Below are 13,924 nucleotides of genomic sequence, written 5' to 3'. Positions count from 1 at the left end.
CAACAACAGTTATGTGGGAAAATATTGCTTCTGACTTTGAGAGGAAATGGCAGTTTTACAATTGTCTTGGAGCTGTTGATGGGAAACATATCATTTTGCGAAAACCTCAGTTATCTGGTTCCTCATTTTTCAATTACAAACAGCATTGCTCTGTAGTATTAATGGCTACTGTCGATGCTCATTACAGATTTACCTCTATAGACGTCGGTTCAATGGGCAGATTTAGTGATGGAAATATTTTTTCTAATTCAGTATTAGGAAGAAAACTGACTGATGGAACTTTAAAAATCCCAGGAGATAAATCGCTTCCTGGACAACAAAATAGAGCCCCTTACGTTTTCGTAGGTGATGAGGCATTTCCATTATTAAAAAACTTAATGCGACCGTACCCTAAATGCAGAGTTACTGGCAATGACAAATATAAAGTTTATAATTACAGACTGTCTCGTGCTCGTCAAACTGTAGAGTGTGCATTTGGTATCTTGAGTTCCCGATTTCGTGTGTTTAAACGGCCTTTTGAGTGTAAACTAGAGACTGTAGATAGAATTGTGACAGCTACATGTGTACTTCATAATTACTTGAGGACTGATAACATTACGTCAAATGATCTCGCCGAGGAGGACGACATGGGACCACTGAGTACCAACCAGCTTCCGTCGCCTGCTCCAAATAGGTGCAGAAACACGAGTGAAGCGTTTCTTACGAGAGAAAAATTTAATGAGTGTTTTAATTCACCATAAGGTTCTGTTCAGTGGCAGTATGCAGCTATAAAAAGAGGCCAGTACTAAAGAGAACGACTTATTTCATTAATATTACATGTATATTGTGAAAATGCTTATAAAATAAATAAATCAATTAATAAATAATACTTACAATTCCTGTAATGTAATTCCTCTGCAACCTTCTTCCATATTTCGTCCTTCAATTTACTCCGCATGTAATCCGGATGACTGGTGTCGTACAGCACTGTGTTGTCCTGAACTATCTGAATGAGGTGTTCCATAAATAAAAAACTTCGTACAAGAACGAAAGTGAGGTACTGTCGCAGACGCACACACTGCTGCTGGAAAGTCACTACTGGCCGAGCGCAGCGCGGTGCCACAGACCACCTCTGTGGTGGTACGAACCGCTGACAGAGATGGGATCGGAGATAACGGGCCCCTCGGGCCGTAGGCAGAGGAAAACTGTGCGGCTCGGACAGAGGGACAGAGGGCTGACCCAGCTAATCCTGCCCTGCGCCTCGGCTGCGTGCAGTATGCGGTGCCCCATTGGAAAGCGTGCTCCACAAAAGCGGCTCTGCCTCGGCTCTGCCTCTGCTGCGTACAGTGTGCGCAGGGCCTAAGGTGTGTTGGTACCATAAACGTTTTGGGAGAGATGCTACAAGATGTACATCACCATGCGCCTACTCATACAACCAAGGTATGTACAGAAACAGTGCAGTGTTTTCATGTCAGCGACAACAGTCGTCAATACATATGCCTCCTGCTTCGAAAAGATTGTATGTATCAGACGTACTTACGGGTACAAGGTTTTTGGTGGATACCGGGTCAGACATTAGTTCGCTTCCTGTCAGCCATGTGCCACACAACGAAAAAGACATACAGCCACGTTTGAAGGCAGTGAATAAGTCGGTGATTAACAGGTACGGATGTAAAGTGTGCAAGATTGATGTGGGTTTTTCCAAACAGTTTACCTGGTCTTTTGTGATAGCTGGTATATCAGAACCTATTTTGGGCGCTGATTTTCTGGCACATTTCGAGTTGGCGGTCGACTTACAAGGAAAACGTTTGTTAAATCTGACGGACAACAGTGCAATATCAAGCACTAAAGGGCATACAACTTGTGAGAAGCTACAGGCGATTGGCAACTCTGTAGCCAAAGAGCTACATGACGAAGAGAAGATTCGGAGATGTTCTGACGGACAGACAAAAGAAGTTAAACATAGTACGGTTCACTATATTCGTACCACGCCAGGACAACCAGTTTCACAACGAGCACGTAGAATCGCACCAGAGAGATTGACAGAAACAAAGGCGATATTCGAGGAAATGTTACTGGCGGGTCAGACAGTCCACCCCAGACAGTCCACCCCTACACTTAGTACGTAAGAAAGATGGATCATGGAGACCGTGTGGGGATTACCGAGCATTAAACTTAAGAACCATTCCAGATAGATACCCAGTACCTAATATACAGGACTTCACATGTGCTTTGGCCGGCGCGAAAATTTTTAGCGTCCTCGATTGCAAGAAAGCATACAACCAGATACCGGTGGCTCCAAGAGATGTTCAGAAGACAGCAGTGATTACCCCATTTGGATTATTCGAGTTTTTATTTATGCCTTTTGGCCTTAAGAACGCAGCACAGACTTGGCAGCGATTTATCGACGAGGTGATAAAGGGATTAACATTTTGCTTTGCTTATCTTGATGACATTTTGGTTTTCTCTCCGTATAGTCAAACACATGAACAGCATCTGTGTCAACTTTGCAAGCGTCTATCTGACTACGGAGTCGTTTTAAACGAAAATAAATGCGTCATGCACAAGAACCAAATCACTTTCCTCGGCCATACTGTGTCATCAGAAGGTATATTGCCTCTGCCAGAGAAGATCGCGGCGATACAGGCCCTTCCGAAACCGACAAACTACCAAGAGCTACGACGATACATGGGATTAATAAATTTTTATAGACGTCACCTACCAGCAACGGCTGCGGTGCAAGCACCACTCACTGATGCACTCAAGGGACACGAAGCCAAAGGTCGACGAATAGTTAAGTGGACACAAGAAATGGACAAAGCATTTAATGATCTTCAAGCAAAGCAGTGTTGCTCGCTCACCCAGTACACTACGCACAGCTAGCTATTGTTGTAGACGCGAGCCAGTCAGCAATAGGGGCGGCGCTGCACCAGCGTGTAGAAGGGCAATGGCAACCACTACGGTTTTTCTCTAAAAAATTACAGACTGCACAACAGAAGTGGAGCGCGTATGACAGAGAATTGTTCGCGATCTACGAAGCAATTCGATACTTCCGCCCACAAATAGAGGCTAGACCAGTGACTGTGTTTACAGACCACAAACCCATAACATCGGCTTTTAAAAACACCAGTGATAAATGCTCACCAAGACAGTTCCGTTATATTGAGTTCATAAGTCACTTCACGACAGATATACGCCATTTAAGAGGCGCAGAAAATTTAGTGGCTGACTATTTTTCACGTACTTGCGGGATTTTAGAAATTATAGTCTATGATAAACTTGCAGTGGAACAGACCAAGGATGCAGAGCTTCGACAGCTGTTAAACGACCCGTCTACAGGTCTGAAGTTCGAGCAAATTCTGGTGCCTAATTCCAAGCGGAAGCTGTGGTGCGACTTTTCTCAAGGCAGACCAAGACCATTCATTTCAGGAATATTGCGCAAGACGGCATTCGACAGTGTCCACACACTATCGCACCCAGGAGCCAACGCTACAATAAAGCTGCTGACAGACCGCTATGTGTGGCCTTCTATGAAAAGAGACGCGCGCCTTTGGGTACGTTCCTGCATTCCTTGTCAACTGAGTAAAGTAGGACGACATGTGCGTGCTGATATTGGAGATTTTCAAGGTACCTCTGTTAGATTCGCACACGTTCACGTGGACCTGGTTGGACCTCTCCCACAGTCAGAGGGTTACAGATATTTGTTTACAGCCATAGATAGGTGCACAAGATGGGCAGAAGCAACTCCAATAGTCGATATTTCAGCCGAAACTACTGCTAAGACGTTTCTGTGTACGTGGGTTGCCCGTTTTGGATGCCTTCTTCATGTCACAACTGACCAAGGACGTCAGTTCGAATCTACGTTGTTCCTCGAGCTATCCAAAATGTGCGGTTTCCAACGACACCACACGACTGCCTATCACCCTGCCAGTAATGGTATGGTCGAACGATGGCACAGAACACTCAAAGCAGCATTGATGTGTCATCAAGAGAGATGGACGGAAGCATTACCATTAGTGTTGTTAGGCCTGCGGTCAGCTCACAAACCCGATATTGGTGCATCAGTTACCGAGATGGTTTACGGCGAGCCGCTACGGATTCCTACAGATTATTTAGTACCAACCTTACTACCTGGATCAGAGGGTCTCACACACTGGGTGCAGCAGCCACCTTCTCGCCATGGTAACTGTAAGGTGTTTGTACACAAAGACTTGTACAATTGCTCTCACGTAATGTTGTGAACAGACTCAGTCAAATCGCCTTTACAACCACCATATACAGGCCCATTTCAGGTGCTGAGTAGAAATAAGCATACCGTGGACATAATGTACAACGGTGTTCCGACAAAGGTATCGATTGAACGTGTCAAGCCAGCATGGGTTTTACCCTCTCCGACCTCTGACACCACGCCTGTGCATCAACACATGATGGACACAGAGCATACCAAAACACCACTCAGTACATCGTCTGAGACAGGTGAATCACCACCACAAACAACAACATCACCACCCCCGAGACACCCGACACACACTAGAGCTGGATGTCGAATAAAATTCAAGTATCAAGATATCCGTGGGGCTCCACACTTTAAGGGGGGGGCTGTGTGGAAGTGATATTTTTCATGTCTGGTGTAAAGTGAGATCAAAAGTGCACGAGAGTTTTTTTTTTGGTCATGTGTTGTTTTTTATCTTTGCCGTAAGACTATAGGATCTCCTAGTTTTTGTTACTTCTCTGTTGCTTTTGGTTTCTTCTCGTTGTGAGTTTTCACGAATAAATATTTTTTCGTTAATTCATTATACCGCACGGCTATGCAATTATTTGTTGCAGGCAAGTCGCCTACAAAACTATTACAGAATAAAAATGTACACAACTATTGTACCAGAGAGAAAACAAATGTACACGAAAAATATCACAGAATGAAATCCTACCAGAGCAGCATAATTAACATTGATGTAATACTACACAATAAGATACCAGTGGAAATAAAAATTGCTATGTATTCAATAATTAAAATAATTAAAAATTACTTAAAAATTGAATTATAAGGATGGACATCTGATTTTAATTTGTCTGCTATTTCCTAGTACTTGTATTATTTGCAACTTTTCTTTGACCTGTTCAAGATCATTTGTACAGTTTGTGGCATATGGTAATAGTGAAGCAATAAAAAATCAGTCAATTAATCAGTGTATTTTGTGTATACAAGCCAACTATAAACATATAAATTGGGGACTAACTTTTCTTTAGTCATTAATAAACTAGTTACTTAATTTGGATAATATACAGTGGCACTTCACTTAACGGGCACCTTCCAGACTGCGCAATTCGCTTAATGAGCAAAACAAATTGTAAAAGAAATGACTCACTTAACAAGCAATGTTTCACATAACAAGTGACAACGATTTAATGTGACATCACCACCCTTTTGTGCATGGTGGGGGAATGTTTAACAATATGAACACCTTTCACTACTGGCAGCTGCATATGAACAATGTATTAAGTACATACTGCTGCCTGGGTTTAGTGCTCTTCTGCTACCATCTTAATGCAGTTTGTGATCACACATTTTTCTAAACTTATGTTCACAAAGTGTTGTGTGTGTGTGTGTGTGTGTGTGTGTGTGTGTGTGTGTGTGTAAATTTTAATAAGCTTCATAGATACGTCCCCAAAGATAAACCCACAAGAAGACGACCATAAAAGAAACAAAATGATCATTGAAGTGAAACATAAAATCAATGAAAAACACGAACATGTTGTGAGCGTTACTGATTTAGCATGCACATACAATCGGTCTACATCAACTATTTGTCCTCAAGGACAAGGACGGATTGAGGAGTAGATTCTTCCAATAGATTGGCAATTGTATCTAAGCTACAGTTTAGTATTTTGGACGATGTTGGAAGGTTGCTCCTTATATGGATAAACGAAAATTGTGAGACGGTGAGAAGAAGAAGCCAGGATCATCAGCGGCGGAAGAATTGTTTAATGGAAGCCATGGGTGGTTTGGGAAGTTCAAGAGAAGAACCAGCATTCACAAAATTAAGAGGAATGGCGAATCATCAGCTACACTGTAAAGGCAGCAGAGAACTTCATCAACAACTTCAAGCTGCTCGTACATTCTGAGGGTTATCTGCTGCAACAGGTGTTTAAATGTGACAAGACAGGTCAATTCTGCAAAAAGGAACCAAAGCGCACCTTTGTAACAGCAGAGGAGAATGTATTGCCTGGTCTCAAGCCAAGTAAAGACCGCCTCACACCACTATACTGTGTCAATGCAAGCTGCGATTTGAAAATTAAACCACTGCTTGTTTACCCTTCAGAAATTCCACAAGTGTTCAAAAAGTGTAAAGTCCAGAACAGCAGGTTAAATGTGATGTGAAGGTCCAACAACAAGGCTTGGATGACACATGTTCTTTTTTGCGATTGGGTCAATGTAGTGTTACATCCATCGGTGAAGACAAAAATTGCCTTGAAATGAATCTTGCTTGTTATGGACAACGATCCTGCCCATTCTTCAGGCCTATAAGACCGCCTCCATGAGGAATTTCAATTTATTAAGATCCAATTTCTGCTCCCAACATGGATCAACAGATTATTTCTAATTTTAAGAAGCTCTACACTGAAGCACTCTTCGAGCATTGCTTTGAGTTGACTAGAGCTACCAATCTTACTTTCAGAAAGTTTTGAAAATATCACTTCAGCATCATGCCTGCGTCAAGATGATCGAAAAGGTGTTGGAAGTGGTTACCAAGAGAAGACATTTGGCCTCATTACATTGTCGAACGTGACGCTGAGGCATTTGAGTCAGTACCTGTGGAGCCTGTAGTCAATTAGATTGTGTCTTTGGCCAAGTGGATAACAATATTGCTGATGAACTTGTGGAAGATCACAGCCAAGAAAAGACCACCGTTGACCTTTGGAGTTGCAGTGTGTTCACAGCAGGACGTTGTGGAAAGGAGCTCTTCAGAGGAAGTGGAGGAAGAGGAGGAGGTGGTAACAGCAAAGCAGCAATCTTCTGGCGCATTAAGAGAAATGCTGAAAGCACTGGATTCGGTTGTATCATACTCTGAAAATCATCATTACAATAAAGCAGTGGCTATGTGCACTACAAATTTATTTGACGATAATGGAGAGTCGCATTTTCGACAAGTGCTGAAGCGTCGGCAGGAACAAATAACTACAGATAGTTTCCTAGTAAAGAAGAATTAGTTATGTATCGCGAATAATAAAGTACATAATACTTTATGCATGATTTTCTTTGAATAAATAGCATGAATACGATAGACCTTTTCGTACTTTTTCTGCATGTAATGCATTATCGTATTTTCCATTAATTTATATGGGATAAATTGTTTCACTTAACGAGCGTTCTCACTATGAGTAAGATTCTGGAACGAATTATGCTTGCTATGCGAAGTTCCACTGCATTCTGACTGTTTGTGTCGTGCATGGTATCCAGTGACCTTGTGCTGGGCTTAGTGAAGTGATGTTGTGTTAACGTTCCAGCTGGCGTGAGCGCAGCACCATTTAACGTGACATGGCCTGCCGTTCCTATTAACATATAAACTAGGGACTATCTATTCTTTGGTTGTTAATAAACTAGTTAGTTAATTCGGATATCTTATTCTGACTGTTTCTATCGTAGATGGCATCTCACAACTGTACGCTGGGGTTAAGGAAGTGATGTTGTGTTAATGTGCCAGCTGGTGTGAACGCAGCACCATTTGACAGTGATATTGCCAGCCATTCCGTTCCGTCCCTTTGACGTCTAGTGCAAGTAAGTATATAATTCTCTGTCTTGTGGCAATACTAACAAAATGTATGTTCCGACAGAAAACTTGATAATTAAAATTTACAGTTCATTAAGTTTATTTTTGATTATTGATCTGATGTATACTTTGGTTTTGTATGGAAAATCCTTGGCGAGTCGATGAAGTAAAGAGTCTTTGGTTTCTAAAACTCCGCATTGTTTTGGAAACACTAACCTCAAAATGTGTGATTTATGCATTTGGAATATTTATAACAAATGTTACATTGATTAAGTTTGAGTTTATATGTATTTCAAAAGCTGAGGAGACCAGTTATTTATGTTCATCAAAAATCAGTGTCGCAATTAATATTTACTGCGATTTTTGTTGACGTGCTGAAGAATTTAATTTAATTGCTTTGATTATCAGTTTTTTTTATAGTGTCATGAAAATGTAGATGTATTTAAAGTCATTCGGAACTATTTGAAATATTTTGCCTGTTATAAGGATATCAAGGTAATGTAACATTATATTTGTTTTTGTACATCCAAATATCTGCATATTTGACCGATTGTTATGCAGTGTGCAGCAGTAGAAAGTAATTCTGCCTTAAATTCAACAGTGGTTTTAATAGTGAGCATTCGTAATGACACAACATGTGAATTAGTTAACATATTTTAGGAAACGGTTCCGTCATCATCTGTAACTTTTGTTTTAATTTTATGTAAAACTTTACTTACACAACCTTTTACCCATTGCCATAGCTTGTCGTTTTTCAATGTCTGCGTGTAAGGTATCAACTTCTGTGAAACATTCCGCCCTGTAACATTAATGTATTTGAACACCTCTAGCCCTTTACAGTGATTCATAGAGTGTAGGCTGTTTTGAGGAACATTTTCTGACCTTAGCGTATGCCCACCATTCAAGGAGTATTTCATAGTAGTGGATTTTTTTTCGGCATCATCGGGAACACAGAGCGTAATATTTGTATTTGAATTACAGTCAACTCTGGCACACACCATCCATCCATTAGGCACTACAGATAACTTCAGTATTTACTCCAGGACAGGGGCACATGTCTGTTGATCAGCAGTTTTATGCCTGGATCTATATCTTCTGCCTACCAACTACTAATGAAACTGTATGCAACCTCCAGAGTTCAAGGTGGCTACTCCTGGCATAAACATCATCACTTAATCATCATAACTATGAACGTGAGTCCACACTGTCATAATACAATTTTTCGACATTGTCTGTTACATTATTGTTGTTGTGGTCTTCAGTCTGGTGTTTGAGGTGGCCGTCCCCACCTGTCCATCTTATTCAATCCTTGTTACCTCTGCGTCACTACTGCATGTTAAATATAACAGAACCTACTTATTGTGGTCAAGCCTTGGTCTTCATCTACAATTTTTAACCCCTCATGCCGTGTCCTATCAACTGACTTCTTCATTTAGTTAAGCAGTGCCATAAACTTCTTAAGTCACCAATTTCATTCAGTATCTCTTCATTAGTTACTCAATTTACCCAACTAATCTTCAGTATTCTTTTGTAGTAGCGCTTTTCAAAACCTTTGTCATCTGTTTGTTTGAACACCTACATTTCGCTACTGCACATATTGGCTACATTCACTACAATTTCAGAAAAAACTTCATAAGATTTAAATTTATATTTGATGCTAACACATTTTTCTTTTTCAGGAATACTTTTCTTGCTATTCCTGATGTGCATTTTATGTCACCTCTGTTTTGGCCTGTTTGGCCATGGGTAGTACTTTTAGAGTCTCGTTTCCTTATTTAAATCTTTCGGCATTGGCTGATTGAACTCAAGACCCCTCCATTGTGCTATCTTACTTCTGTTACTATCATCTTATAACCACCTTTGAAGACACTATCCAAGCCATTCAACAGTTACTGTAAATCCTTTGTGATATCCAGCAGAATTACAGTGCCATTGCCAAGCCTCATAGGTTTGATTTCTTTTCCCTAGACATTAATCCCCTTTCCTAAAGTCTCCCTGGTTTCCATCACGACTTGAACATCAACCGGGAGTCTACAATTCTCTCAACTACTGCCTCCTTTTCATATCCTCTGTCTCTCATAACTGCATTCTGGTTTCTGTACAGGTTGTAGATAATTTTATGGATTCTATATTGTATCCCTGATATCTCTAAAATTACAAAGAGTGTATTCAGCAACAATGTCAAATTGATTCTGTAAATAGACAAAAATATGGAAAAGTTGCGACAAGTGTGTGGCTGAACACAATGCAGATGCTAGCCAAGTCTTCAGGCTGTGTTGTCATATTTGACCTCTGACAGCATCTGTGAAATGCCTTCAATACATCTGCAACTCATGGTTGGTGGCTAGCGTTGCTACCATTCGATCACGGGAACCCGGGTTCAGTTCCTGGCCGGGGCGGGGATTTTCTCTGTCTAGGGACTGGGTGTTTGTGTTGTCCTCATAATCTCATCATCATTTGAAAGTGCCGAGGCTGGAAATGGAAAGATTTGGACCTTGTACAGGCGCTGATGACCACAATGATAAGTGCCCCACAAACCATATATGTTGTATCTGCCAGTTGTGGTCAGAACAGTGTTCTGCATTGTGAGTACATTATGTGTGAGTTAAGTGAATTCGAATGTGGACAGATTGTTTGTGCTGATATGGTGGGTGCTTCCATTACCAAGGGAGCTGAAGTGTTCGGTGTTTCAAGAGGCACTGTATCAAAGATTTATACCACACACAAGGAAAATAGAAAAGCGACGTCTGCTAAGTCACAACTTGGACCAAAATGTGTTTTAAGAGGTTGGGACAAATGGGGGTTTGGTCATTGAAAAGGACGGCACTAAGTCACTGTAGAATTGAATGTCACATTTGCAAACCCTGTCACACCAAAACAACAAAAAGGAAGCTCCGTTAGGAAGGAATTGCAGGCAAGCTGGAATTCCGAAACTATTTGTCAGTGATGCAAATGCCTATAACAGGAAAACATGGTGCCGAAACCATGAAACCTGGCCGAGCTCTCACCCTGAAAGTGAAACGTGTGGGGAGGGTGGGGGGGGGGGGGGGGGGAAGGAGAGGGAGAGGAGGTTCAATGGCCCCCACATTTAGTCCACAAGGTTGCATAACTGCCATTTTGATTGATCAGGTCCATCCTGTGGTATAATGTTTGTTCGCCAATAGTGACACTGTTTCCCAAGATTATAGGGCCCCTGTTCACACAACTTCCATCATCCAGGATTGGTTTTGTGAGCACAAAAATGAATTTTCACATTTCCCATGCCCACCACTGTCACCCAATCTCAATATTGTTGAGCCTGCATGGTCTGCTTTGGAGAGAAGCATGCACGATCATAGTCCACCTTGTGATGTCTGAGTTGCTTGGTTTATGCATGTACTATCTAGTACATGCAAGGGCATGCACCACCTCGCCTCATGTTCTAAATCCTCTCAGTTTCGTTCAATAATTTGGGGCACCATTTGCAATAGTGAACCAGACCCACCACTCAGTTTCAGTAGGCCGTGGTAATCATTCTTCTTCACCTGGCAGTTCCGAGTGGAACTGTAGGAGAGCCTGTTCTCCAACTAATGTCACCAAATAAACAAACATTCAGACTTAAGTATAACTTATATATTCTTCAGCATCATAAACAGGACTTCAAATTAATGTTTTGCAGAACACAAGATTAGTATTACAGTTGTCAGAGCAGACAATCTTCTCTATGTGACAGATTATCATCCAAAGTCCAAATCAAAAAATTTGATCTCTCTGCACAGAGAAGAAGCCGGTTGCACATTGTCATCTGCAGTTACACTATGTGAACAAAAGTATCTGGACACCTGGGTGAAAATGACTTACAAGTTTGTGGCACCCTCCACTGGTAATGCTGGAATTCTATATGGTGTTGGCCCACCCTTAGCCTCGATGACAGCTTCCACTCTCGCAGGCATATAGTCAATGAGGTGCTGGAAGGTTTCTTGGGGAATAGCAGCAATGAGGAAAGGTATCAATGTCCATCGGTGAGGCCTGGCACAAAGTCGGCATTCCAAAACATCCCAAAGGTGTTCTACAGGATTCAGGTTAGGACTCTGTGCAGGCCAGTCCATTACAGTCATATTATTGTCGAGTAGCCACTCCACCACAGGCCGTGATTTATGAACAGGTGCTCGATCGTGTTGAAAAATGCAATCGCCATTCACAAATTTCTCTTCAGCCCTGAAAGAGTGGTTGGAACGTCGGAGCCTTTCATTTCACATGCGCCACCCTGAATCGTAGAATGCTTCGTTCAGTGAATGGGAATTCCGAAGTGCCCTAGCCGCTTACCCTGATACGGCTCCCAGGCCAGATCACATCCACTGTCAGATGCTCGAACACCTCTCGTTGGACTGCCAGCCATGCCTCCTAGACCTTTTCAACCATATCTGGGTTGAGGGTGAGTTCCCGTCGCAGTGGCAGGAAAGCATCATAATCCCCGTGTTGAGACCTGGCAAGAACCCACTGAAGGTGGACAGCTACCACCCCATTAGCCTCACCAATGTTCTTTGCAAGTCGCTTGAACGCATGGTGAGCCGGAGGTTGAGTCGGTTACTTGAGTCTCGGGGCCTCTGGCTCCGTCTCAGGGTGGGTAAGGTAACAGGCGCTCTGCCACCAATAATCTAGTGTGCCTTGAGTCTGCCATCTGTACAGCCTTTGCTCACTGTCAGCAATTGGTCACCGTCTTTTTGGACATGCGCAAGGCATACAATATGACATAGTGGCATGACATCCTCTCTACACTTCATGGTTGGGGTCTTCGGGGTACGTTCCAGATTTTCATACAAAATTTTCTGTCACTTCGTTCCTTCCACGTGCAAGTTGCAGCCTCCCATACTTCCTCCCAAGTTCAGGAGAATGGGGTACCGCAAGGATCTGTCTTAAGTGTCTGCCTCATTTTAATTGCCATTAATGGGCTCGCTGCGGCGGTGGGAACGTCTGTGTCAGCTTCCTTGCATGCTGACGACTTCTGCCTATACTTTAGCTCCGCTGTCATTGCACTGCTGAAAGGCAACTGCAGAGCACTGTCCGCAAGGCGCAGTCTTGGGCTGTAGCACATGGCTTCCAGTTTTTGGCCGCCAAGACCTGCGTTATGCATTTCTGCCGGCAACACTCTGTTCACTCTGAGCCACAGCTTTATCTTGATGGCAAACCTCTTGCTGTGGTGGAGACGCATCGGTTTTTGGGATTGCTTTTTGATACCCGGTTGATTTGGCTCCCTCATATTCGACAGCTTAAACAGACATGCTGGCGGAATCTTAACGCTCTCCATTGCTTGCGTCATGCCAGCTGGGCTGCTGATTTGTCTACCCTTCTACCTGTACCAGGCGTTAATTCAGACCCGTCTAGATTATGAGAGCCTGGGTTACGGTTCAGCATCCCTTTCCACATTGCAGTTGCTGGACCCCATCCTTCACAGCGGGATCCTACTCATCACTGGAGGTTTCCGGACAAGCCCTGTCAACAGCATACTTGTGGAGGCAGGTGTCCCTCCATTGCGGTTCTGGCACAAATGATTACTGGCCGCTTATGCTACACACGTTTGTAGCTTGCCCGGGCATCCCAATTATCATCTCCTGTTCCCTCAGTCGGTCATCCATCTTCCAGAACGGCGGCCCTGGTCAGGGTGTACAATTGTGGTTCGTGTCAGAGCCTTTCTCTCTGGGCTTGAGGTTTTCCCTCTTTCACATCTTTTCCGGGCCCCTCTGCATATACCCCTGTGGTGTGTGCCCCGCCCGTGCCTTTGGCTTGATTTGGCACAAGGCCCGAAGGACTCAGTCCCTCCTGAGGCTCTCCACCGCCGATTTCTTTCAATCCTTGCCTTGTTTCAAGGCTCTGACTTTGTCTATACTGACGGTTCGATGGTTGCTGGTCGTGTCACTTATGCTCTAGGGGGTCGTTATGAACAACACTCATTGCTGGCTGGCTGCTGTGTTTTCACTGCCGAGCTGGTCGCCATCTCTCACACCCTAGAGTACATCTGCTCCTGCTCAGGTGAGACCTTTGTTATCTGTAGTGACTCCCTGAGCGGTTTACGAGCTATATACCAGTGTTTCCCTCGCTCTCGTCTGGTGATGGCTATACAGGCGTCCCTCCATACTCTTGACCGTTGTGGCCACTCTGTGGTCTTTGTGTCGACCCCAGGTCATGTTGGCATCCCG

The 13,924-nt window shown here is 43.1% G+C and overlaps 1 protein-coding gene across 1 annotated transcript in view; it reads left to right on the top strand.

Annotated features, from left to right (window-relative positions):
- The first annotated feature begins 7,990 nt into the window (after nt 1–7,990).
- Nucleotides 7,991–13,924, top strand: part of LOC126161840 (general transcription factor 3C polypeptide 1) — a 359,490-nt gene continuing 353,556 nt past the window's right edge. Inside the window, exon 1 of the mRNA XM_049917946.1 lies at nt 7,991–8,243. The gene's annotated coding sequence lies outside the window, so the exon portion shown is untranslated. The remainder of the gene's footprint in view (nt 8,244–13,924) is intronic.

This window comes from Schistocerca cancellata, chromosome 2 (assembly GCF_023864275.1).
Source record: "Schistocerca cancellata isolate TAMUIC-IGC-003103 chromosome 2, iqSchCanc2.1, whole genome shotgun sequence".
Taxonomy (NCBI): Eukaryota; Metazoa; Arthropoda; class Insecta; order Orthoptera; family Acrididae; genus Schistocerca; species Schistocerca cancellata.
This window is presented reverse-complemented; position numbering and strand designations above follow the sequence as displayed.